Raw genomic sequence first — 24,328 nt, 5'->3', positions numbered from 1 at the left:
ATTTAGCAAATTTGGAGTTATCATTTAGGCACCGACCCCCAAGCTAATCCAAGTCAATTGGATGCTTCTCCCTCTTGGTTTATATATACTGAACATTGATAGAGCATACAATGTTCACTCGAACATGTCTGAATGCGGTAGAATTATCAAATCCAGACTGTTGATTTCTTCATTGGATACTCTTTCATGGCATAAAATCTCTACTTAGGTTGTGGAGATATTGGTTATCTTTCATGGCATAAAACTGGTGAAGAATCGTTTCCCTTGCTGTCCCATTTGGACTGACAATGACTCCTAGAAAATAAAAAGAACCCTAGATCAACTGCATTCCCTACCAAATAAACCCAACATCGACGAATAAAACCTAAAAATAGTACTAGATAGCAAAACCATGATTTCTTCAAATTGTAAGAAAGAAGAATCACAGGTTAACAAGCTTCCAACCTTCTTAGGAGCTTCAATTTTGTGTGGGGCTGAGAAAATGTACAAGAGTCATATAAGTTCTTGCCATGTATGTATTCAACGGCCTCTGGAAAGGAGTGACTCGACCGTTGATGAAGTGGCCACAGACATATTGTCCGGAGAACGTTTACTCTGGCCTTGTGATAAAACACTACTATTCAAACCATCCGAAGAAAGTTCAAACAGAGTAAAACCGTTTAAAATCTGCATTACTTGTCGCATGCTTGGCCTAGCCTCTGCCATGGGGTGAGAGCAACGCAACCCGAGCTTCAACACCAACTCCATTTCCTCCACTACATAATCATTTTCCAATTTTGGATCACTCGCTTCTAGTATCGCCCCTGTCCTCCACGACTGTGACACCCAATCAACCAGAGTAGGCTGCTCTGTTGATGCTCGAAGTGCTATAGGCCTCCTTCCACAGGCAACCTCAAGCATTAAAACCCCACAATACGGTGGGGTTTGAGGATCGGTGCCATGATCATATAATCTTGCTAAGCCAAAATCGCCTAATCTTCCATTAAAATCACTATCTAGCAAAACATTGCTAGCTTTGACATCCCTATGAAGCACAACCTGCTCCCATTCTTCGTGTAAGTACAAAAGCCCTGAAGCCACTCCTCTAATGATCCGAAATCTCTGATCCCAATTGAGCAGCGTCTTGGGTTGGTAGAAGAGGAATTTGTCTAGACTTCCATTAGGCATGAAGTCATAGACCAAGAGAAGCTCTCCTTTACGACGACAATAGCCAAGTAGCTGTGTCAAATTCCGGTGCCGGAGTCGACCGAGGCTCACAATTTCGGCGACAAACTCTTTCATTCCTTGTTTAGAATCATGAGAAACTCTCTTCACTGCAACTTCAATTTCAGAATTGGGTAAGATACCTTTGTACACCCTACCAAAACCTCCAATCCCCAAACACTCTCTGTCTTGAAACCCCTTTGTGGCCGTGAATAAGTCCCTGTAGGTGAATCTGTGAGGCCCGTATTCGTGCTCCCAATCTTCTAATAATTCTGCAAATTTGATCTTCCACCGAACTATAAGAATGACCGTAGAGATGGCCGTTAACACTAGAAAAACCAAAATTAAAGGCAATCCAATTGTCAAAACTTTCGATTTCTCTTTAGGACCAGTACGAGGAAGCGAGGGAAGGCGAGAGAGATGAAGGGCTGGAGCGTCTCCATTCATCTTAAAACTCCATCCCAGAACATAATGAGATTGCATAAGTGTCCCTGTGGATGAAGAGAAACCCACATACATGGAATCTAAGATGATTGATGAAAGATCAATGTTCAAAGACAAGAGTGGCAAGCTGGGTTTAGCTATATCAATCGGTGATAGTGTTACATTAAATTGCTTTTCCAAATCATTATATTCTACCCAAACTAGCATCACTTTTCCACTTGAAAGGCTAATGTTATTAACTCCACCATTAGAAAAATAAGCTGCAGGGGAGGATTTTGTAGACACTAGGCTGTTAATATCAATTCCAACATGGTTGCCATTTATATCCAGGACATCTAAATTTTGTAGTGTGTCGAGCTCAACAGCAATAATATGACTTGAAGAATCACCGTTGTTGGTAAAATTGAAGAGGCCTAAGTATTGAGCAGATAGAGAAGTGGGGATATTCCCAGAAGGAGAGATGAAAAAAGAAATTCCATGACCGTTTGTATGAGCATACTTGGGTACGATTGCAAAGGCAAAAACTGTAGAGAAAGAGAGTGCGTTACCGTTGGAAGTGTTCTTGAAATGAAGAGGAATGGAGTGGAAAGCATGGGCCTTGTCCTGTAGGCTTGTGTTGTTGGTCAGCCTCAAGAGGCCATTGGGCATGATCTCAGCTATGCCCTCCAAGCTCATGTTAGCATTAAGAAATCCATTATAAGTGAATGAAACGTCCTCCTGATTAGAGAGTCCTACCTTCAGAAGGAGAAACAATAACAGAATCCTGAACAACATAGTTGGAATCTGAATGTAACATCAAACACCTTTGCAATTTAAGAAGAAAACATTGTGACCAAGTTGTTGAATGAGGCCTACAGCAGGTCCACCGACGAACACCAAAAATAGGAAATTCACTCTTGAATGGGACCCATGTGGAAGGCACCAATCGTGTATCATACGTTTTCTTCAGTCAAACTAGTATGAGAAAAACGTTTTTGGAATGGGAACTGATATCCCCCCGCGCCCCTCGGGATTTTATCGGGCGGCATTTTTGGAATGCATGTTACATTAAACTTGCATGAGAAAGACCATCAAGAATGCTCTCTCTCTCTCTCTCTCTCTCTCTCTCTCTCTCTCTCTCTCTCTCTCTCTCTCTCTCTCTCTCTCTCTCTCTCTCTCTCTCTCTCTCTCTCTCTCTCTCTCTCTCTCTCTGAACGGGTCCATCTGATCACGGGCCACTAACGGTGTCAATTTTGGCTCGGGCTCGGGCTCGGAAGCTCGCTCGAGCTCGGCTCGAAAAAAGCTCGGCTCGTTAAGGGCTCGTTAAGCTTAACGAGCCGAGCCCGAGTTAAGCCAGGCTCGGCTCGGCTCGTTAAGAATTTAATATATTTATATATATATATATATATATATATACACTAAAAGGGTTGTCTAGGGAGTGAAAGGGGGAGGCAAAATATGTCACTTCTTTTTTGGAACCCCATTTGTTACGTGGACCACCCCCTAGTGTAAAAAGAGTAGTAAAAAAACACTAAATAGGGCTGTCCAGGGAAGATGAGGGGTGTAAAATTAATATAATTCGAGCTCGATAAGGCTCGTGAGCCTGGCCGAGCCGAGCCTGGTTTGAGCCCGAGCCCACCTTTTGAGCTTAACGAGCCGAGCCGAGCCTGGCCAAGCTCGGCTCGGCTCGGCTCGTTTACACCCCTACGGGCCACAACATAAACAAATCTGGCCAAAACCCGAAACTAATATTTTATTTGAAATTTCGGTCGAAAGACCGAAATTTTGGTGAAATATTAAATTAATATTAAAAAAAACAGATTTTTTGGGTCAAATTTCGGAAAAACCAAAATTTCGGCCGAAATAAATGACTGTTTCGGTTTTAATCGATTTCGGTGTCGGTCTACACCGAAATCCGAAATTTAAAACCATGAACATAAATAGGTTGTGCCCCAAAAATCATTTCCATTGGATAATCCCAGCCTTCCGATCTATAGAGGTTTCCATAATATATAGTTCCTCTCCAGATCGGAGAGCTAGGATCATCCTATTGAAAAGATATTTTTTTATCACAACGTATTTTTCTTTTTTCCAGTAGTTAACCTAATTTTCTTGTGACCCATCAAAATGGACAGTCTGGATCATCCTATAGTGGATGCCATACACTTACTTTTTGACCACTTAATTCAAAAAGATTTTGAAATTACCAGTCATGTTCTAACCTTTAACCAATTCCATCAAACCTGAAACTTGAACCCCATCATTTGCTACAATTTTTCATATTCACCTTTTCTCTACTCTACGAATCTTGAAACTTGGCATCACAATTCGGAGGTTGCTTCTTCCTCTTCCTTTCTCTCTCTTTTCCTTTCTTTACTTAAACTTCGTCCTCCTTTTCTCCGAGAAACGGAGTAGTGAGGGGTTGTTCTTTCTGGCCATGATTGGCTTCCCTAAGTTCATCCAGTGGGTTATCGAAATGCAGAATTGGAAATTCTAGAAAATGGATGGATGTGAACCAAATTATGGAAAAACAAAATACAGAAAGAAAAAACTCAAAACAATTAAATAGTATTTTCCTTAATTTACTTTTCCGAATATCCAAACATGCCCTATATAATCTAATGGGGTTATTATGGAATGGATTGGGTGTGAGGCTTTTTATTAGTTTTGGAAAAATTGTGATGGTTGGACACTTGAAGGAGATAAATCAGTTAAGATATCTTTCCTTTTTTTTTCATTGCTTGGATGCCTAAATATAGGAACAAATTTTTGATGTATCTAAAGAAGCCCTAATGTCATTGGTAAAACAATTTTATTATTTAAAGGCCTCTTTCAATAGTGTTCGAAATTATTTGTATATAGTTTTATGGGAAGTGCCATATTCGCCCTCTAGTGTTTTTGTGAGTTATGACTACCCTTTTACACTTGAGTGGCCTTGCTTAATTAGGCATATTTCATTGCAGAATCCAAAGACTTTCATCGAGATACACTCATTTCTGGTGTAGAAAGCTTATTTGGTTTGGTTTTACAATTACCTGAGCAAATTGTGACAAACAAGAGTAATTTTATATAAAGCGCAGTATCATGTTCAAAACAAGGTGGAAAAAGAACAAGCCAAGGAAATTAACATTAAACAACTTCAATAATACAGACACAATAATAGGATGGCAATAGTAATCCATACAAACCAAATACTATGATTATAAAGAAAAAATTAACCTATTCCAGGAGGGTAATTGACCTTGCCGGAGTAATCCACGTGTATTCGGACGCGCTGTATGTTATAGTCAAAGCTAATACTATAGTCAGGCGGAACCACCTCAGTGCGAGCATTTGGCATATCTTCTCTAATCCTTTTCTCTGCTTCTTCTACGGTGAGCCCCACAACTTCCGGCCATGACTTTTTTGAAGCTGTGTTCACTTTAATTAAATTTGCATTTTTTCCTGCATCTACGCCATTGGGCACCGATGCTGCGCTAGCAAGAAAAGTGTTGTATAAGATCCAATGAAAAGTTCAGTAATCTGAAAAGTTCTTAAGGTGTAGATGGGGAACCTGTCCAGGCTATGCTAGCTGCAAGGAGATAGCATGATTAATGATCGAGGACAATAGTGCCAACAATATATGAAACTACGACATTGATTACTTTTTGGTTTTCCTACATAGTAAGGAAAGTGATGCGGACAAAATGATCGAGAACGTGCGGCGTGAGATAAGTCCCATATTCTTCAATTTCTATTTTCGTCATCTAGAAAATACTTTCGTAGGGGCCAATCCTAGCAATCCAAAAGTTCTCAAAGAACTTCTAAAGGTAAATTTTCATTCAATAACTCAAGGAGGTCCATTATTATAATGATTTGATAACATGCATTTATAAGAAAATAAACTCTAAAAGCTAACTTAAAACATAAGCAACTAATCTCAACCATCCATCTAAACTAACTTAAATAAAAGCTAAAACTTGACTAAAATAAAATTCCCTGGTAAAAATATATTACCTTCCTATAACGATCATAACTTCCTCAAACTATATCCAAATCACGTGATATTTGGCTCGTTAGATAGGTAATCAAAAAATCTTTCCAATGATACCAAAATCAAGTCAAACAAACACAATTCGATACTTAAAATGTAAGACACAAATAAGACTGAAAATAAAAATTGAAGAATAATGAACTTGTTTCACGCCGCACGTGATGAACGGCTACGATTAGTTTTTTTTTTTTTTGGTGGGTAAGATTAGTTGCTTAGGTTCATGTTAGCTTTGAGGTTTTCTTTTGTTATAAATACGTGTTATCAAATCATTGTAATGGACTTCCTTGAGTTATTGAATGGAACTTTGCCTTTAGGCTTTTGAGCTCTTTGAGAACTTTTGGATTGCTAAGATTAACACTTGCTGGAGTATTTTCTCTACTTCAACTTGAACGAAGTAAATCTCAATCCTTTCAGCGGCGCTCAAATTCCCTACAACAGTGATCAAAGGGTCATTTTCTTTTTTATTTTTATCTACTTTGCCTCCATTGCTATGCAACAAGATCCCTCAAAATTTTAGACTACATCAGTTGGGATCAGAACATATACTTTCCTTGAGTTAAAAAAGTAGTTTGTTAGCAATGTTTACGTGGATTCGAGATGGCTACAAATTATATCCGAGAGTTGTTGAATGTCAAAATTGGTAGGTAATATAGAACTTAAAATCATTTTTATTATTACTTAGAGCATGAAATCATAAAATGAGAGTCACCACCAATATATGATGAATATTAAGATGGTGGATATTTAATCTTTGCTAAAATTTCAAATGTGAATCGTTGACTTTTGATGGTGGCAAAGTGATCAATGATTCACTTGAAGCGATGGTTGACGTGCTTTGTAAAATAATAGATGAAGAACGAAAAGAAATTGGATCTGACAGCACATAGGTGGGCCAACAGAAATTGAAAAGATAGGTCGATGGAAAAAAAATTACATCTATTTTTTAATCACTTTCTATCCATCCATTTTTATTATATCCTATGTTGAATCCTACAATGGATATTCATGGCTTCATGTCTGTTCAAGATCAAAATGAATTATCCCTTCGTCTTGGAGATTATGAAGCAGTGTTTGATCCTTGAGAGTTTCATTTGATGAATGGTCTTCGATACTTCAAAACTTGAGGACAAGTTTTTGAACCAAAGGAGGTTGATGCATATGAGAATGATAAAGAACATGTGGCGTGAAAGTAAGATTTGAATCTTATTTGTGGCTTACGTTTTAGGGATTAAATCGTATCTGTTTGACTTGATTTTGGTATGATAAGTAAGATTTGTTTATTACCTATCTAATGAGTGTAAGAATGTTTTATGAAAACTACTTTGTTAATTGTATTTCCTTGGTTTTAGAACTATGAAAACTGATTGAAACAGGTTTATGGATGTGAATAAACAAGTTTTCGAAATATGTTTTGACCCCGATGATGAATCACCTGTGAAATTTCAATGAACTAGTTTTGTACTGTCAGTCTTGGTATGGAGTGTTGGACTACCAGTAACGTTGACTTCTAGCGAGGATTTTGTACCCACACCTTCTAGTGGGGAGGGACACTAGCCGTGATCACGTAGACCATGGTTGAAATTAGATTGCTCACAACAGACGTTGGGCCATCCTTAGCCGCCCGTGTGTTCCGGGCTAGCCGTCAACCATGCGTAGCGGGCCAGCGGTATTGATTTGCTAATGTGGATGTTGATATTGATTAGTGTGCGCCTTTTAGACTTGCGAGTCTGTGCGAACGTGTGTTCGCTTTGGGTACACTACTTGCTGATAGGGTGTGATATTGGCCTCAGAGAAGACTGGCGAATAATTAGTAATGTACTGATCGATTTCAAGTTCTAATGATTCTACATTTTTCAAATGATAGAAGATGTATTGATTGATTTCGATTTCCGATGATTATCTATTTTGAAATGATAGAAATAACTTGAAATGTATTTCATTTTGAACTTAATCTCGTCAGATAAATTTGCGAAACTGATTTTTATTTTGCTGATTATCGAACAAATTTTATTATCAATGCATGTTCATATTACTTTATTTCAAGTAATTCCTTCGAACTTCTATTTGATAAATGATCTCAAGCACGTTTAGCACGTTACCCAAATTATATACATTATTTTCATGTTAGCTGATCAAGCCGTTGGGATTCGTATTGGGATTTTGTGCTCATGATGTGGTTAACAATTTTTAGATCAAGAGGAACATTAGGTGATCCGTCGTGGAGTTAGCGGTGCACATTAGGAGATTGGTGATTAGGCGAGGATTGTTCCCAGTTTAAACCTTCTAGTTCTTTATTTCATTTCCGGTCATAGACTTATCATTCCTTATTAAGAACTTAGCTTAGTTGGAATATTATCAGAACCCTTTATTTTGTTTAGAATCAATGACAGCTCTATTTATGTTGGTTTTAATTAATAAGTTTCCCGTAGAGTACATTTATGGGTAGTGACTTGTGGAGAATAATTTTATAGATTAATTATGGTTTAATTCATGTTACCCTTTTAGCTGCTCTGCATATTTATTGTACAGGCGGTTGTTCGATTGTCATCCTTGCGTGCCCGCAAGGTTGAGCTACAGGTGGGCAGCACGCTGTCACGTGTGATGGGCCGGGGATCTTGGGTTCGGGGCGTGACAACATCCAAAGAGTGTGATCATGGGCTTATTAGATAGGTAATGAAAAAGCTTTCTAATGATACCAAAATCAAGTGCATGATTTGATGAATAAATCGTAAGCTACAAATAAAATGACGAAAATAGAAATTGAAGAATATGGGACTTGTTTCCCGTCTTTGCCTTTAGGCTTTTGAGTTATTTGAGTACTTTTGGATTGCTAGAATTAGACCTTGTAGGACTATATTCTACTTTGCCTCCGCTACTAGGCAATGAGATTCCTTGGATTTTTTGACTGCAACAGAAAAGCTTTATTAAAATGTCATAGAAAACAAGATCACACAGGGAACATATATTGCCTCACATATTGGTTGAGAAGAAAGGGAAAGGGTTAAGAAGGAAGGGAAAGGGTTGCAATTTGCAGGTTTTAGGTTCTCATTGTAATACTTGTTTTGTGTTTTCTCATAATGATAGAATGTGTTCTGGCCTGTGGACGTAGGCATCCTAACCGAACCACGTGAAATCTTGGTACTTGCATCTTGTGGTTTGTCTGTTTCAACTATTCTGTTTCTCTGCGTACAATCGAATCAGATTTTGCTTGATGGATTTCTCAACAATATTTTTTTTAGGGGTGATCCAAGACCTTCAATATGGGCACAGATTACAAGGACCCCTGTTGGGATCAAGATATAACTCACCCTTAAAAGCTAGCCGTTAAGGGGAGGGTGCGCAGGCCCTTATAAGCCAATCCAAGATGTGGGATCTTTTGCTTTTGCGTGGAACCCCCAACAGCCCCCCCATATGACAAAGTATTAGAATTGTTTGTAGGATTATAACTTGAGACATAAATATAAAACTATTCATTGCGGTAAAATAACATAAGAAACAGATGCCAAGCAATGGATCAAATTTTAAATTCAGATGGTTTGTTGTGTATATTGGTCACACCATATTTAGATGTAGCATATGGTGTGGATCTGACTCATCACTTCATCTCAATCGATTAGGTGCATCAGGTTCTCCTTTTTTATCTAAGCATTGGTATTGAATTCTCTTATGCTGTATTTTTTCAGCCATGACAAGAAAGAAAATAGAGATAGAAGAGGGGAGAACAAAGAACGAAAGGAACTTACTCTGTTGGTTTGGTTGCACTTGGGGGACATCCGTATGCTTGTTTTTCTCAGCCATGATATGAAAGAAAAAGAATAAGAAGACCAGGGAGAAGAAGGGTGAGAGATTGCAGATACCCTCGTGTCCTTTCAACTATATATCAATCTCTTTATCAGTTTTGGGGTTCCCAAAGTCGCCCTTAAAACCTTGTTAAGATTATAGACTCTTCCATGTGCAACAAGAAAGGTCGTTGGCTTCTAGATGCTGTCGTCCATAAGTAGACAAAGTCCTCTATCAAGAGGTAGTGTCGTTTCTAAAGCTAGAAGAAATCCCCATTTCTTTATGAGAATGACTAGGTATTTACCAGACCATATGTATTCATCTTGAATTCTTGACTTCTTCAGCTTGCTAGGGACCATTGCAGAAGGCATTTCTCAGGCCCGCTGTTGCATGAGATCAGCCGTGTAGGCTTACTTTTCGATAGATTTTGTCTTATTCATATAATTCATATGAGGTGGCTGCTCTCTCATGCAACAGCCGGCACGCGAAATGCTGTCTGGATTGGTCCCTAGCAAATCCTCATCTTTTTAAACAATACTTCAAGGGTGTATAGAATTTGATAATCCAATAACGAGTTTTTATACAGTGGAGGGCTGACCATGCAAGTGCAGAAAAGAAAATATAGGGTCCCACAATATTAGATGTTTTTTTTTTAAAGATGACAAATATTTTCATTGATACTATGAAAGGTACATTGGGGACCTGAGGACAATATTAGATGATTTAAACCACTGTATTAGATGATTTAAACCATTCATTTTTATATGGACCTTGTAGAAAATGCTTGAGAAGACAGATGTACTAGGTGCATCCAGGTGGATATATGTGATTGGTTCCATTGATTCCACCTATCACCATAAATGTGGCCCACCCCAACCATGTGGATTTTGTTCACTGCGTTTTATAACATCAATGGTCTAGATTGCACATATAAGTCTTGTGGGGCCCAAAGATTTGCGTTTAATTTTGAGTCCAATAATCAGTTTTGGACTCACAATCGGTTCTCAAAATCCAACGGCCCTATTCGTTTGAGAATCTCACCATCAGTTGTCATAATCTCAAACTAGCAGGCCAAACAGGGCCTTGGATGTCAGATCATCAGTTGTAATAGCTAAAAGTTATGAAAATTTCATGCCTCAGGTATATTTCATTGCAGAATCCGAAGATTTTCATCGAGATACACTCATCTTTGGTGCAGAAAACTATTTTGGTTTGTTACTACAATTCCTTGAGCTATTGTGACAAACAAGAGTGCTCTAAAATAAGATGCGTTGCATGTTCAAAACGAGGTCCGAAAAGAACAGGCCAAACAAATCAACACTAAACTACTATAATAATACAAACGAAATAATCTGATGGCAATACAAATCCATACAAACCAGAAAGTATGATTACCCTAAAAACTTTAACCGATTCTGGGAGGCCTAGAGACCTTGCCAGAGGCATCCACGTATATTCGGACGCGCTGTCGGTTATAGTCCATAGTAACAAAACTGTCTTGTGGAACCACATGAATGAGAGCGATTTGCATATTTTCTTTAATCCTTCTCTCTGCTTCTTCTGCGGTGAGCCCAACAACTTCCGGCCACGATGTTTTTGGAGCTCTAGTCACTTCAATTAAATTTGCATTTTCTCCTCCATCTACTCCATTGGACACCAACGCTGTCATAGAAAGAAAAGTGTTGTGTCAGGTCTAATCTGAAGAATTTTTTAAGGAGGAGGTGAGATACCTGTCCATGGTCAAAAAAAGAAATGATATATGAAATGAATGGTTGCAATTAGGTGAACTGCTCTTCCTTTTCTACGACTGTACATCTTATAGTAGTTAGTGGAATAGAGTATCCACACCTTCAGAGTCTGAGGATCATATACAATCTGACTTCAAAGACAGATGGACAATACAGGCAACTATATGGAATGAGGATGTAATTGTATATTGTTTTCCTTATACAATAAGAAAACAAGATTACACAGGGGACAGATATTTCCTCGCATATATGGACTACCTAGACACTCCGCCCTTAGCAAGATGATCAGCCACAAATATTAAACGAGGATGTACTTGTTTCAGTCATTGTTATAAATGAATTTTGGAATTTAACTAGAATTGTGTCCTTTTAGCAATTCAATGTTTTAACCGATCATGTAAACTCTTATCGAGCGAATTATGCCTAGGTTGTCTAGATTACAAAAAAAAAAAAAGGATGAACCAGAACTAGTCGAGTGCTACTGGTAAATACCTTGATCTAACTTGAACTGGCCGATCCTAAGAAAAGCAGTGTCGGGATAAAGACTAATGGCTGAAGAAGGTTTCAGGGTGATATGAGAAATATTTGCAACAAGATCCAAAATGCATGTTTCACATTGATGAGTGGGTGTCTTTTCTGTTTGTTAGATGAATAGAAATTTATTAAAAGGAGTACCGAAATGATACAGCTACAGAGACAGAAGGAAATGGGCAAGTAGAGGTATTCTAAATAAATATTGACAAAAACCTTCATATTGTAATCAATGAAACAACCAATTCTTGGAGGGATGAAAAATTTTCCAATTCCTGTAGTTGTTTGATATTTGTCATCAGAGATTGAAGAGAATAACATTGTTTTGTTGTTAATGGCTCTGAATGTTAAAGGTCAATCTTTAACAGAAGGCAGCTACATGGTTGGATTCATGGCTACTGGAGTGGGTAATACTTTGCTTTTCAATCAGATATATGGCTACAAAATTAAACACTAATTCAGATCGGCTCGTGTTAAATCACGCAAAATAGCGAAAATACTTTAAGTGTGAAGTGTTTATAAACTCCTTCAATCTATCATATGGGACAATTAACAACTTCTCTGTATTCAAGACAACTAAATTCGACAGCAGTACATTCAAATGTACCTTCATGTGGAAGATAAAAAAAGGATATCGTTTGATGGATTCACTCATTCTCGAGTCAATTTTCACATAAATTAGCATAGAAAGTTGTGTAAGAATTTGAATATGTCCGAGGGAGCCTGCTTCTACTAGTTTGCGAGTAGGAGGTTACCAGGCTCGATCCAAGATCAGGGTTTTCTTATGGTAAAGATGTTATTGTAAGTTGCAAACTGAGAGATTACATTCATTCATTCTTAAAGATCGGAATAGAGATATTAATGAGAAATACCGTTACAATTTTCCTAGAAGCCCAAGATCTAAGTTGTAGTATATATGCATATACATATACATATACATGCCATATAGATATAATCAATGAATAAATTAAACGGATCAGATGTCTCATGATCAAGATCAAAACCATGATTTCTCTACTTGCTCTACTCCTTGCCAAGATCCGAATCTTCTCAAGATTTTATCCCAATAGATTTGAATTAGTAGCTTCCTCAGATGCATTCCACGATGGACGATGGAAATTACGTTCAATGTATTATCAGTCCCTTATATGAAACTCCTTTGCAAAAACAAGATCCTTAGAGAGGAGAAAAATTCTTCCAGGAGAAGAGAGGAGTGAAATACTTTTAACCCTTATTCCATTTTATAGAACCCATCTTTTTTCTTTTTCTTTTAAATAAAAACATCAAGGAATCTCGATTACCAATATATGAAGAGAGAAAGTTTAAGTAAGGGGAGAACTAATTGAGGAGCATCTTCAGATGGCGATCCTATGGATAAAATCGTAGGGGAAGTACAAAGGTAGATGGACCATCCAAAGAAGATCCAATGCCTCAAGAGACTGAAGAAGCTTCTTAGGTAAAATGTGCTATCACATGTGCTGTTACATGACTTGAGGTAGTTTAATTAGTTACATATTCAGTTGTAAAAGGGCTGAGTATATAAAGCCCTTTCCCGCTCTTTTCTTTAGTTTTTGAATTGATTTTGATGAGATTTAAATTGGAAAAAACAGATTTGAGATCTGGATGGATTTCTTGTGGACGGAACACTTCGGCCAGAAAGATTTTCTGCTGAGATTTCTCTTGAGAAAGAGAGTTGTTCGCATTGGAGATTACTATTCTCTTATTCACTTTATAATTTCCTTGTTTTTTGCAAGGAATTTGATTTGTCTCATAGGATTTTGCTTCTCCTCACAAATCCATTCGAAATTTAATTCAAGAAGCTCCGTGAGAGATTCAAATTTCCACAAGTTCTTTTCTCATCGCTATTTTTGATTGAAGGTTGGATTTCCTAGAAATTTTTGTATGGAATTTCCATTATACTCATTAGTTCTATAAGTCTAACTCATAATTATCACTTCTTTTATCAGTTTTGGTAATGAAATTTCTTGGAGTTCAATTGAATTTGACAAAAAATCAGCAGAACTCGTAATCTTGGTTTGCACACCTGAGAATTGCACAAACTGAGAACTAGATCTAAGTTCCAGGATAGTTTCTTCGTAGATTTGAATGCAGGCAACTCATTATACTATTTTGGATTTGAATTTCATGAGATTTATGAGAATTTGATGAGTGTTAGCCTCGGATCTCACCAAACCGAGAGTTAGTGAACTCTGCATAGCAGATTTCTGCTACAACACTTGCCAATTTTCACTACTTTGAAGCCATTCTCAGATCTACATTAATCTTTGTTTCACCTGAGTATTAAAGTGAAAATCATACTAGAACTGAAGGAGATCAAGCAACTCTCAGATCTTGAAGTTTTTAACTGATAATTTGTCATACAATTCATTCTTAGCCTAGAGCTAGTTAAAGGCCTGAGAATTGGTTTCCAAGTCTCTGTTACAACCAGAATTACTAGTTCTTGAAGGTGTTTCCTACTTTCCGTTGAATGTTTGAATTGGTTCTCTCTAGATATTGGAATTTTTGGTCCAGATTTATATTAGTAACTCACGAAAATTTCTCTATCGAAATCCTTCAGTAGGCCTGAGAATTGTGAATGCTCAAGTTTATTGTTGCCAGTTTTTAATGTTAACCGAGAGCTACCTATGACCTGATAATTGTGGTGAATTTGAGTTTTCTCTCATTGAAACTTCAATTAGACTGTTAGTGATTTCTCTTGAGAATTAGTTAGGTCTGGCTTTGAGTTTTGGTGCCCATAGCTTTAACCTAGAGCTACGTTGTGACTAAGAATAAGTGAATTCCTGCTTGTTTTCAAATCCACTACTAGTTGGAAAAAGTGCAGAAAGTTCAGTACTCTGAACTTGAGTAAAAATTGGACATTTGTGATTCAATTTGGAAATGTTTTCACAAGGAATTCACCAGCCTTATTTCCATTTTTAGAGTAATGATCTCTGACAGTTCCTAGTTGCTTCTCTATGAATGAACATGCTTCAATAAACTGTCATATATTTTGCATCTACCAACTCTTCTGAAACAGTGCGAACCATTTCTGCCTACCTCAACCAACAACACTTCCGGTGTTCCGCACCTGCATCAAAAGTGGTATCAGATCTTTCAAAAAAGTTTCTTAGCTTTGTCATCTTGGCCGGGAATAATTCAGTGACATTGGGCAGAGACATTTCAGACTTGTTGTGATTTACCTTCTATTGAGAAGAGAAGTTCAGATTTTGTGTGCTGGCTAAGTTTGCTTTCATATTAGCTTCTCAGTGCATTTGGGAAAGCAATTGAGTTTGAACCCATGACATCTACATCGATACATGGAATGTGAATTGTGCGCATCTTACATAGATTTTGCAACAGTGGCAAGAAGAAAGTGACAGTAGACAGGATGTCATGATGGTTGGGATACAGAATTTGATTCAGAAAGTTGATAGGCTAAATCTTCCGCAAAATAATCCGGTTCTAGAATTAAAATACCTACAAATGGAACTTGAAGAGCCGACGATTAGATCATAGACAGGTAAAGAGGGAAGAACCAAGAACCTCGATTATAGATACAGATTACAAAGAACATGATACCCGAGAGCACAAAGGATTATAATTGTTCGTAGAATTAGAATTCAAGATATAAATAATAAATGTACAAACTACCTATATCCATAGGGGTAAAATAACTTAAGAAAGAAATGCCAAGAAATGCATCAAAATTTAAATTCTGAAGATTTGATGTGTATATTGATTGCTCACACCATATTTAAATGTAGCATAACCCAATTGATTTGGTGCTTCAGGTTCTCTTTTCTGACATAACCGCATGTCATTGTTTTTAAGCATTGCACTTGAATACTAGGAGAACAAAGGGAACTTACGCTGTTGGTTCGGTTGCACTTGGGGGACATCGGTTTGCTTGCTCTCCTCAGCCATCATATGAAAGAAGACAAATAACAAGAGCAGGGATAAGAAGATGAAGGATCGAGAGATTGCGGATACCTTCATCTCCTTTCGACTATATATCAATCTCCTTTTCAGTTTCGATGTTCCCAGAGCTGTGCTTAAAAGTTAAAACCGTATTAAAGAGTATTATCTCTTCCATGTGGCAACAAGAACCTAGTCTGGCTTCTGGATGCTGCCGTCCATTAGCAGACAAGATGTCAATCAAGGGTGGGGTCATTTCCAAGGCTAGAAGAGAACCAAACTGCCTGGAAATTATATATTCGCCCATTTTATCTGTTTGTCAACAGTTCCCTCCGGTGTAAAATAGGGATGATTATATCACTTTCAGGCGGTGATAAATTCACCCCCTTCTAAGATAACTTCACCCACTGTACTGGTTGGAAAGCTACAGCCGGTACAACACTAAGTCCAACCTTGTCTCTCTTCCCAAACATGAACATTTGGTGGGGCATAACATTTGAATTGTTTAGATCTTGAACAAGGTAGGCTTCACCTGTACTTACTCTCTCTCTCTCTAGAGTCATCGTGACACAACTAGTAGTCTCGATCGAGAGCCATCTCTCTTTCAGAATCAGGCTCTCCAAGATGATGATCCATGAGATGTCTGAGGAGAAGCGGAAGATTAACAACTGTTCCTATACATTTGTTGTGGGCAATCTGATGTACGCATTGATGTGTAATAAGCCGGATGTGTCTCACTCTGTAAGGATCAATAGATATTGGTTTGACCCTGGTCGTGAGCATTGGATGGTGGTGAAGCATATTTCTATGTACCTTAAGGAGAACTGGGCATTGGTTCTTGGTCTTTGGTGGAAATGATTGGATCAGAGTCTTACTTTAGTGACATGAAAGGGTTTCGTGTTTGATCTAGCTAAAGGAACAGTGAGTCGAATCCCACGATTGAGGCGGCATGACGAACTCGGGTTTATTCTCCATGTTGAAAGGCCCTTCACTAAGTTGTATAACTATTTTGGGGCAAAAGTGCAAATAAAGGAACTAAGATCTCACCCGAAGTTGAAGCACGTCCTTCAGTAATATCATGGGAAATGTGAGATCATAAAAAGAAAAGATGTAGCCATCACAGTAGCTTCAGCAGATAACGTGGTTGATCCATTGACCAAAGCTCGCGGAAGATATTTGGGAAACATCTGGAGGGCATGGGTCTTAGATATGTACATAATTGGCTTTGAGTGCAAGTGGGAGATTGTTAAAGTGTATGCCCTAAAAGCCAATCGTATTGAAACTTCAATTTATTGGTACATGACATTTATTAGGTATTTATTGGAGTGTATGATGTGCTTCCATACACATGTTTATCCTTAGGCAGCATCGTAGGGTTGATCATGTACATAGAGATTATGTGGCAGGGAGATATGACCATCTGATCCAATCACTACACCCATTCCACCTACTTAGGGTCAACTACCCCAGAGATCGAGATAGGCCACTTTAATGCGTGTATGGTGGCAAGATCGATACATGTTGTGTACAGGTACGAGATGTCCAATCTTAACCCAATGGTCATATCTCCCTGCCACATAATCTCTATATTCATGACAGATCCTACGATGCTACCTGAGAATAAAAGTGTGTCTAAAGCACATCACACACTCCAATAAATACTCAATAGATGTCATGAATGAATAAATTATCATTAATTACTACTTTCAATGACCGGATTTTATGGCATACATAGCACACCCTCATCTTGAAACACCACCTAAAGGCGCTGATGTGAGTCGGTCTCTTCAGCTTCCACATGAGATAAGCAAAGCAGACAAGTGCCCACCATACATTTGGGACGGTTTGCCCCAAATTAACCCTGTAGACCTTACAAACCTCTAAGAAGAATAGAGGGAGGGAAACCCACATTTGAGCACGTCATCATATATAGCCAAACCATTACTTTCTTCATGCTCCTCGACCGAGTCTGACAAATAAAAAGAGCCCCCCTCCCACCACATGAGACTATTTGGTCCCAATAGGGACTTTTGCTGAAGGTCGCGAGTCCATCAGATTTCATTTTCCCCACCTTTAACCTTTTTTTTTATCCTCGCCGGACGCAGCAGGCCACTCCGGTCAGTCATTGTCGAAAAGACATCGCCTGATGCACCGAGTCTACTTCTTCGACCTGTACCAATCAAAGAAGTGGATGCATTATGTAGGGTTTAAAATCTAACAACTGGCCAGATGGCGACATGTGGCATTGGACCTTCAGAAGCGCAAAGCCCTAGATCTCCACACATAGAGAGATATTCTCAATGTCAAGACCCGTGGCCGGATGCAGTCACTTGGCCCCCCGTCGTCCCCCTGAGGGAAAGCAGGCCCTCAGCCGGCTAGGACCCTATTATCTCCAACCTAGTGCTTGACCCTCAGCAGGGGAGAGCCCATCACCATCATCCAACATATTGTCTACATAATCACAAGCACGCCGGGTCATCATCACCTGCCCGTACACTGATAGTGCAACGCTACCGAGGGCCATACGGGACCTCTCATTGCATGCCAACTCACTAGCGCAGGCTGCTTCTCAGGGACCGCCACCTATTCAAGGAAAGCACATTGCCAGTACTTCACAATCACCCTCATTCCTTGTACCAGCCACTGCTAATAGCCATATCACGTTCCAAAAGTCTCCAATCACCCTCCCCTAATGTTCGCGATGCGCAAGGTGTCAGCACCTTTTTACCAACGATTAACACCACACCACACCACGTCGCCAGCACATCACTCCCCGGAAAAAAGAAACCTCCGTCTATAAAAGGGAACTCTCCACTCCAAACCCAAGGTAATGCACAAATCCCAGTACTAAGTTCTCATTATGTTTGCCTCCTATATAACCTGAGTGTCTAAGGGTTCTCCTGAATTTCCAAACCACGGGTGCCCCTAACTGTTTGGCCGTTAGGGTCACAGGTCGGAGCCAACCTTCTTGCAGTCGAGGCTGAATAGAATGTGGGACCTATACAGCCGGGCCATTCACTCACTTGGCCAGATTTGAGCAGCAGCGTTACCGATCCACTTTCTTGTGGTGCCCACAGCCAAATGGGAAACCGAGGAAGAACAAACGGCTAGACCTGTTCCTTACGTGAGAGAGAGCATTATCTATTGTCTTTCTCATCCAATTGCCATAGAAGACTTTGCGTTCCAAAAACGTCATGCCATCCAACTGCCGTAGAAGACCGGCATTTCAAAGCCCGCATTCGCAGCTATTTTAATCGTCTACCCAGGAAAAAATGGTGGGAGCTGGGAAGTGATATATTCGTCCCTTTCTTTTACTTGAGACAGCCCCCTCTAGTGTATTCATTACTACTCTCTTACACTATAAGGGGCTATCCCAACAAAAAAATGGGGGCGAGTGTATTATTTTCCGAACATAGGCTCCTCGATTCATGTCTTCAAGATGGGTCCCATTCACATTGACCTTAGGCCCTTTATTTTCTTTTGTTTGATGGGTGCAGCATCATTGAATATCTGGCTGCACCCCTGCAGACAATTAAATTAACATCACATGTGTTCTTCTTTAATAAGCAGCGGCCACGTCAACGTCTATCTCTCTCCCTAGTTTACATGATACAGAAACCAAGGTCTTTGAGTTTACATTGAGATTCAAACCATGTTTTCCAGGATCCTATTATTGTTTCTCCTCATGAACTTAGGACTCTCTAATCAGGACAAAGATGCGTGCATTCACCTACAATGGATTTCTAAATGCTAACATGAGCCTCGAGGGCATAGCAATGATTAGGGGTGGACATGGTTCCGGTTCGAACCGAGGAACTGAACCGAACCGGCACATTTGGTTCGGTTCGGTTCCATTTCTATATGGTTCGGTTCCGGTTCCAAAATCCAGGAACCGGTGAAAATTCGGTTCGGTTCTGGGTTTGGGATCCCGGAACCGAGAATCGAACCGAGAACCGAGTTGGTTTAATGAGGGCCTGTTTGCTTTGGATATTAGGGCCTGATTATTTCCCAAATTTCTAGTTCATGGCTTCATGCATTGCCAAAATTTGTGCAAGATTATCCCACCTGTTTGTACTTCTTCATACTTCATATAAGTTTTGCATTGCCCAAATTTGTGCCTGTTACTGTTACTGTTAGTGCTTGTAATTCATATATAAACAGGGCCATTGGTGAAGGTTGGATAAACCCAGAACCGAACCGAACCGATTATATATGGTTCTGGTTCGGTTCGGCTCCACAGATATATGGTTCGATTCTGGTTCCAATTTCAGGGAACCGATTATACATGGTTCGGTTCTGGGTTTAGCCCAAAACCGAACCGAACCGAACCATGTCCACCCCTAGCAATGATCATGCCCAACGGCCATAGAAGATTTTTTTCGACATCTCATCCAACCACCGCAGAAGACCGGCATTTCAAAAACCCGCATTCTCGGCTCTCACTCTAGAAAACATAGGGGGAAGTGAAATATTCGCCACTTTCTTTTACTTTTGATAGCCTCCTCTGGTGTATTTCTGATTACTCTTTCACACTAGAAGGGGCTATCCCAATTAAATACTGGGGACGAATGTATTAGCTTTCCAAACATAAGCTCCTTGATGAGTCCCTTTCACATTGGCCTTAGGACCTTTATTTTCGTTGTTTGTGGGTGCGGCGTCACTCAATATTTGGGTGGGTGCGCCCCTCACGACAACAAAAATGGCATCATTTGTTTTCTTCTTTAATAAGCACCCGCCACGTCAACGTCCATCTCTCTCCCTAGTTTACATGATACAGAGGTTGTGACTAGAAAAGCTAAGGTCCTTGAGTTTCCATTTAGAGATTCCAACTATGTTTTCTAGGATCTTATTATTGTTTCTCCTCATGAACTTAGGACTCTCTATTCAGGAGAACGGTGCATTCACCTATAACGGATTTCTAAATGCTAACATGAGCCTGGAGGGCATAGCAGAGATCATGCCCAATGGCCTCTTGAGGCTCACCAACTACACAACTCTTCCCGACAAAGCCCATGCTTTTCATTCGATTCCCTTTCAATTCAAGAACAATTCCAACGGTAACGCTCTCTCATTCTCTACAGTTTTTGCCTTTGCAAGTGTCCCCAAATATGCTCATACAAATGGTCACGGAATGGCTTTTTATATCTCTCCTTCGGGGGCTCTCCCCACTTCTCTATCTGCTCAATATTTAGGCCTTTTCAATTTGACCGATAACGGTGATTCTTCCAATCATGTTGTTGCCGTTGAGCTTGACACACTCCAAAACTCAGAATTCGGGGATATAAATGGCAACCATGTTGGAATTGATATTAACAGCCTAAGGTCCACACAATCCTCCCCTACAGCTTATTTTTCTAATGGTGGTGTTAATAACATTAGCCTTTCAAGTGGAAAAGTGATGCTAGTTTGGGTAGAATATAGTGGTTTGAACAAGCAATTAAATGTAACAATATCTCCCATAGAAATATCTAAGCCTAGCCTGCCACTGTTGTCTTTGAACATTGATCTTTCATCAATCATCTTAGATTCTATGTATGTGGGGTTCTCTTCTGGCACGGGGACACTTATAGCATCTCATTATGTTTTGGGATGGAGCTTTAGTATGAACGGGGTCACGCAAGCCCTTGACCTGTCTCGTCTCCCGTCACTTCCTCGGACAGGTCCTAAAGACAAATCAAAGGTTTTGACAATTGGGTTGCCTTTAATTTCTGTTTTTTTAGCACTGACAACCATCTCTAGCATCATTTTTATAGTTAGAAGGAAGATCAAATTTGCAGAATTAGTAGAAGATTGGGAGCGTGAATATGGGCCTCACAGATTCTCCTACAAGGACTTATTCGTGGCCACAAAGGGCTTTCGAGACAAAGAATGTTTAGGAATTGGGGGTTTTGGTAGGGTGTACAAAGGCATATTACCAAACTCCGAAATTGAAGTTGCAGTGAAGAGAGTCTCTCATGATTCTACACAAGGAATGCAAGAGTTTGTAGCCGAAATTGTGAGCCTTGGCCGGCTCAGGCACCGGAACTTGGTACGACTACTTGGCTATTGCCGGCGTAAAGGAGAGCTTCTCTTGGTCTATGACTTCATGCCTAATGGGAGTCTTGACAAGTTCCTCTTCGACCAAACTAAGATTCCTCTCAATTGGGGCCAAAGATTTCGAATTATTAAAGGAGTGGTTTCAGGGCTTTTGTACTTGCACGAAGAATGGGAGCAGGTTGTGCTACATAGGGATGTCAAAGCAAGCAATGTTTTGCTAGATGGTGAATTCAATGGAAGATTAGGCGATTTTGGCTTAGCAAGATTATACGATCATGGGGCCAATCCTCGAACTACCCGTGTTGTGGGGACCCCAGGTTATATTGCTCCAGAGCTTTCTAGAACTGGAAAGGCAAGTACAAAAACTGATGTGTTCTCATTTGGGGCTTTTATGCTTGAAGTTGCCTGTGGAAGGAGGCCGATATCACTTCGAGCAGCCCCAGAGCAGCCTACATTGGTGGATTGGGTGTCACAATTGTGGAGAAAAGGCGCAATACTAGAGGCAAGTGATCCAAAATTGGGAAATGATTATGTGGTGGAAGAAATGGAGTTGGTGTTGAAACTTGGCTTGCTTTGCTCGCACCCCATGCCAGAGGCTAGGCCAAGCATTCGACAAGTAATGCAGATCTTAAATGGATTTAGTCTGTTTGAACTTTCCGCTGATGGTTTGACTGGTAGTGTTTTATTACGAGAGCAGAGCAAAAGTTCTTTCGGTCATGGCTTGCCATATCCTTCTTCGGATGATACCGTTGTGGCAACATCATCGATGGTAGAGTCACTCCTTACTAGTGGCCGCTGAATACTTACGTGGAATAAATAGTATATTATTCGTGTGCATTTCCTTTGCCCCACACAAAGTAAAGCTTTTAAATTTAGTGAAGGTTGCCACCCGCATCATTTTTTATTTTTTTTTGTGTGTGTAGAAAAACCCACAGAGGAGCAAGGCTAGAATATTGTGCAATTAATAATTCCATTAACTCCAAAATTAGTTAACTCAAACCAACATTCAATTTCCAATAAAAGAGTAAATAGTCTGACTAATTATTAGATTCATCTCACCCCCTCGATAAATTTAATACAAGAAGGTCTGCAAATGAAGAGTAAATAGTCAGACTAACACAGAAGGTCTGCAAATGAAGCTGCGGATAGTTTGGCTATAGAGGGTGTTACGCGGGAGGCAATGAGCATTTGTACAAGAACGGAGGCCACGGGGATTGGAATTACATGAACTATTTGTATTGATTTGGACTCTTGTGTACTACTACTGAACCAATGTTTGTATGGGCCATGGGTCACCCGGGGACAACTTGTCCCCTGTTTCCTTCGCTACTTAATATAAGTTAATTTTCAAAAAAAAATTAATAGAAAATAAAATACCAAAACAAGGTTACTCCATCTATCAGAACTACTCACTGAATCCTAAGGAAAATAGTAACGAACTACAACTCAACTGTCCCTGTCCGTCCGCAGAGAAACTCAACCTACGCAAGGTTAGTACTAGGGATCTGTAAAAATGTAACAACGGAGGGAGCTAATGCTCAGTATGTCATATGGGGATCCTTAGCAAGTCTAGGCATTCCATAAAAAAATTGGGAGGCCAATGCATTGTTACCATGATGAATAACCAATATGTAAACGATAAAATTCAAATGATGTATAAATAAGTGAGCAATAGCAAGACATCAGAACCCTTATTTTCCATAGCTGGTAAAACAAGCTCTAACACATTCAGCAATGATCGTGCAATGAAAACCACATTACTGGTACATGTGCCAATAGCCTGTCATCGAAATCTCCAGTTTTCAAAAACCAGGAACATCAAAACGTATGATGCATTATCTTTGTTCCTTCAGGACCACCTCGGTTCTGTTTTTACATATATATATATATATTCTGTTGCCCATTTCAAAAAAAAAAAAACATATGATGCAACCCATTAATAACTATGCAGAGGAATATCTCATGTACCTAAGTTGTTAGTCTTATGAACCCCCTACTTGTATGGTCCCCGGTTTTCAGGAGGAATTTCTTTGATAGGGAGTTAGAGTCGGTATCCCGTTTTCTTGAGCTTCTTGATGGGTGTTACATTAAGAGGAATGGTGTGGATAAAAGAATATGGACTGCGGAATCTTCAGGTATCTTCTCTGTCAAATCTTTCTATTTTCTCTTGGTGCCTGGTGATGTATCCTCTATATCAGCCAAGGTATGGAAATTTCATTGTCCGCCTAGTGTTTGTATCTTCGGTTGGGCAGTATGTCGCGATCGGATTCAAACGATTAACTTTCTACGAAAGCGTGGTATGTTGCTCATTGACCATTGCCCTCTATGCTTGAATGAGGGGGAATCTGTGGGTCATCTTTTCATGCATTGTTCCTTCACTCGTCAGCTATGGAGTCTCATACTTTCGAGGTTTGGTATTGCTTGGGTCTTTCCATCATCTATTCCGAATTTGGTAGATCAATGGGGTTTTGTGCCTTGGAGGAAGAAAGGAAAAATATTATGGAATATTTGTTTGCTTGCGACGTGGTGGGTGATTTGGAAAGAGAGAAACTCTCGTGTTTTTGAAGGGATAGCCAAATCTCCGTATTGGCTTTACATAAAAATCATTGCACTATCAATATCTTGGGCGAGATGTCTTTCGGCTTTCCGTTTTGTTTCG

At 39.5% G+C, this 24,328-nt stretch overlaps 2 long non-coding RNA genes and 2 pseudogenes across 3 annotated transcripts; 1 reads left to right on the top strand and 3 right to left on the bottom strand.

The window, feature by feature from the left end:
* Positions 1-519: 519 nt before the first annotated feature.
* On the bottom strand, positions 520-2,322 carry LOC143850052 (L-type lectin-domain containing receptor kinase IV.1 pseudogene; annotated as a pseudogene).
* A 2,405-nt stretch (positions 2,323-4,727) lies between these two features.
* LOC143849509 (uncharacterized) lies at positions 4,728-9,600 on the bottom strand. The gene is made up of 2 exons (XR_013235687.1): positions 9,403-9,600; positions 4,728-5,097 (listed from the first exon to the last, which is right to left on the bottom strand). It is a non-coding gene; the product is annotated as an uncharacterized LOC143849509 (long non-coding RNA).
* Positions 9,601-14,651: 5,051 nt separating this feature from the next.
* LOC143851026 (uncharacterized) lies at positions 14,652-15,390 on the bottom strand. The gene is made up of 2 exons (XR_013236170.1): positions 14,919-15,390; positions 14,652-14,806 (listed from the first exon to the last, which is right to left on the bottom strand). It is a non-coding gene; the product is annotated as an uncharacterized LOC143851026 (long non-coding RNA).
* A 2,952-nt stretch (positions 15,391-18,342) lies between these two features.
* LOC143851047 (L-type lectin-domain containing receptor kinase IV.1 pseudogene) lies at positions 18,343-22,563 on the top strand (annotated as a pseudogene). The gene is made up of 2 exons (XR_013236193.1): positions 18,343-18,460; positions 20,508-22,563. The product of XR_013236193.1 is annotated as an L-type lectin-domain containing receptor kinase IV.1 pseudogene (transcript).
* Positions 22,564-24,328: the final 1,765 nt, after the last annotated feature.

The sequence above is a fragment of the Tasmannia lanceolata genome, unplaced genomic scaffold (assembly GCF_043159265.1).
Source record: "Tasmannia lanceolata isolate RefF3 unplaced genomic scaffold, GAP_Taslan_0.1 ptg000018l, whole genome shotgun sequence".
NCBI classification, from domain to species: Eukaryota; Viridiplantae; Streptophyta; class Magnoliopsida; order Canellales; family Winteraceae; genus Tasmannia; species Tasmannia lanceolata.
This window is presented reverse-complemented; position numbering and strand designations above follow the sequence as displayed.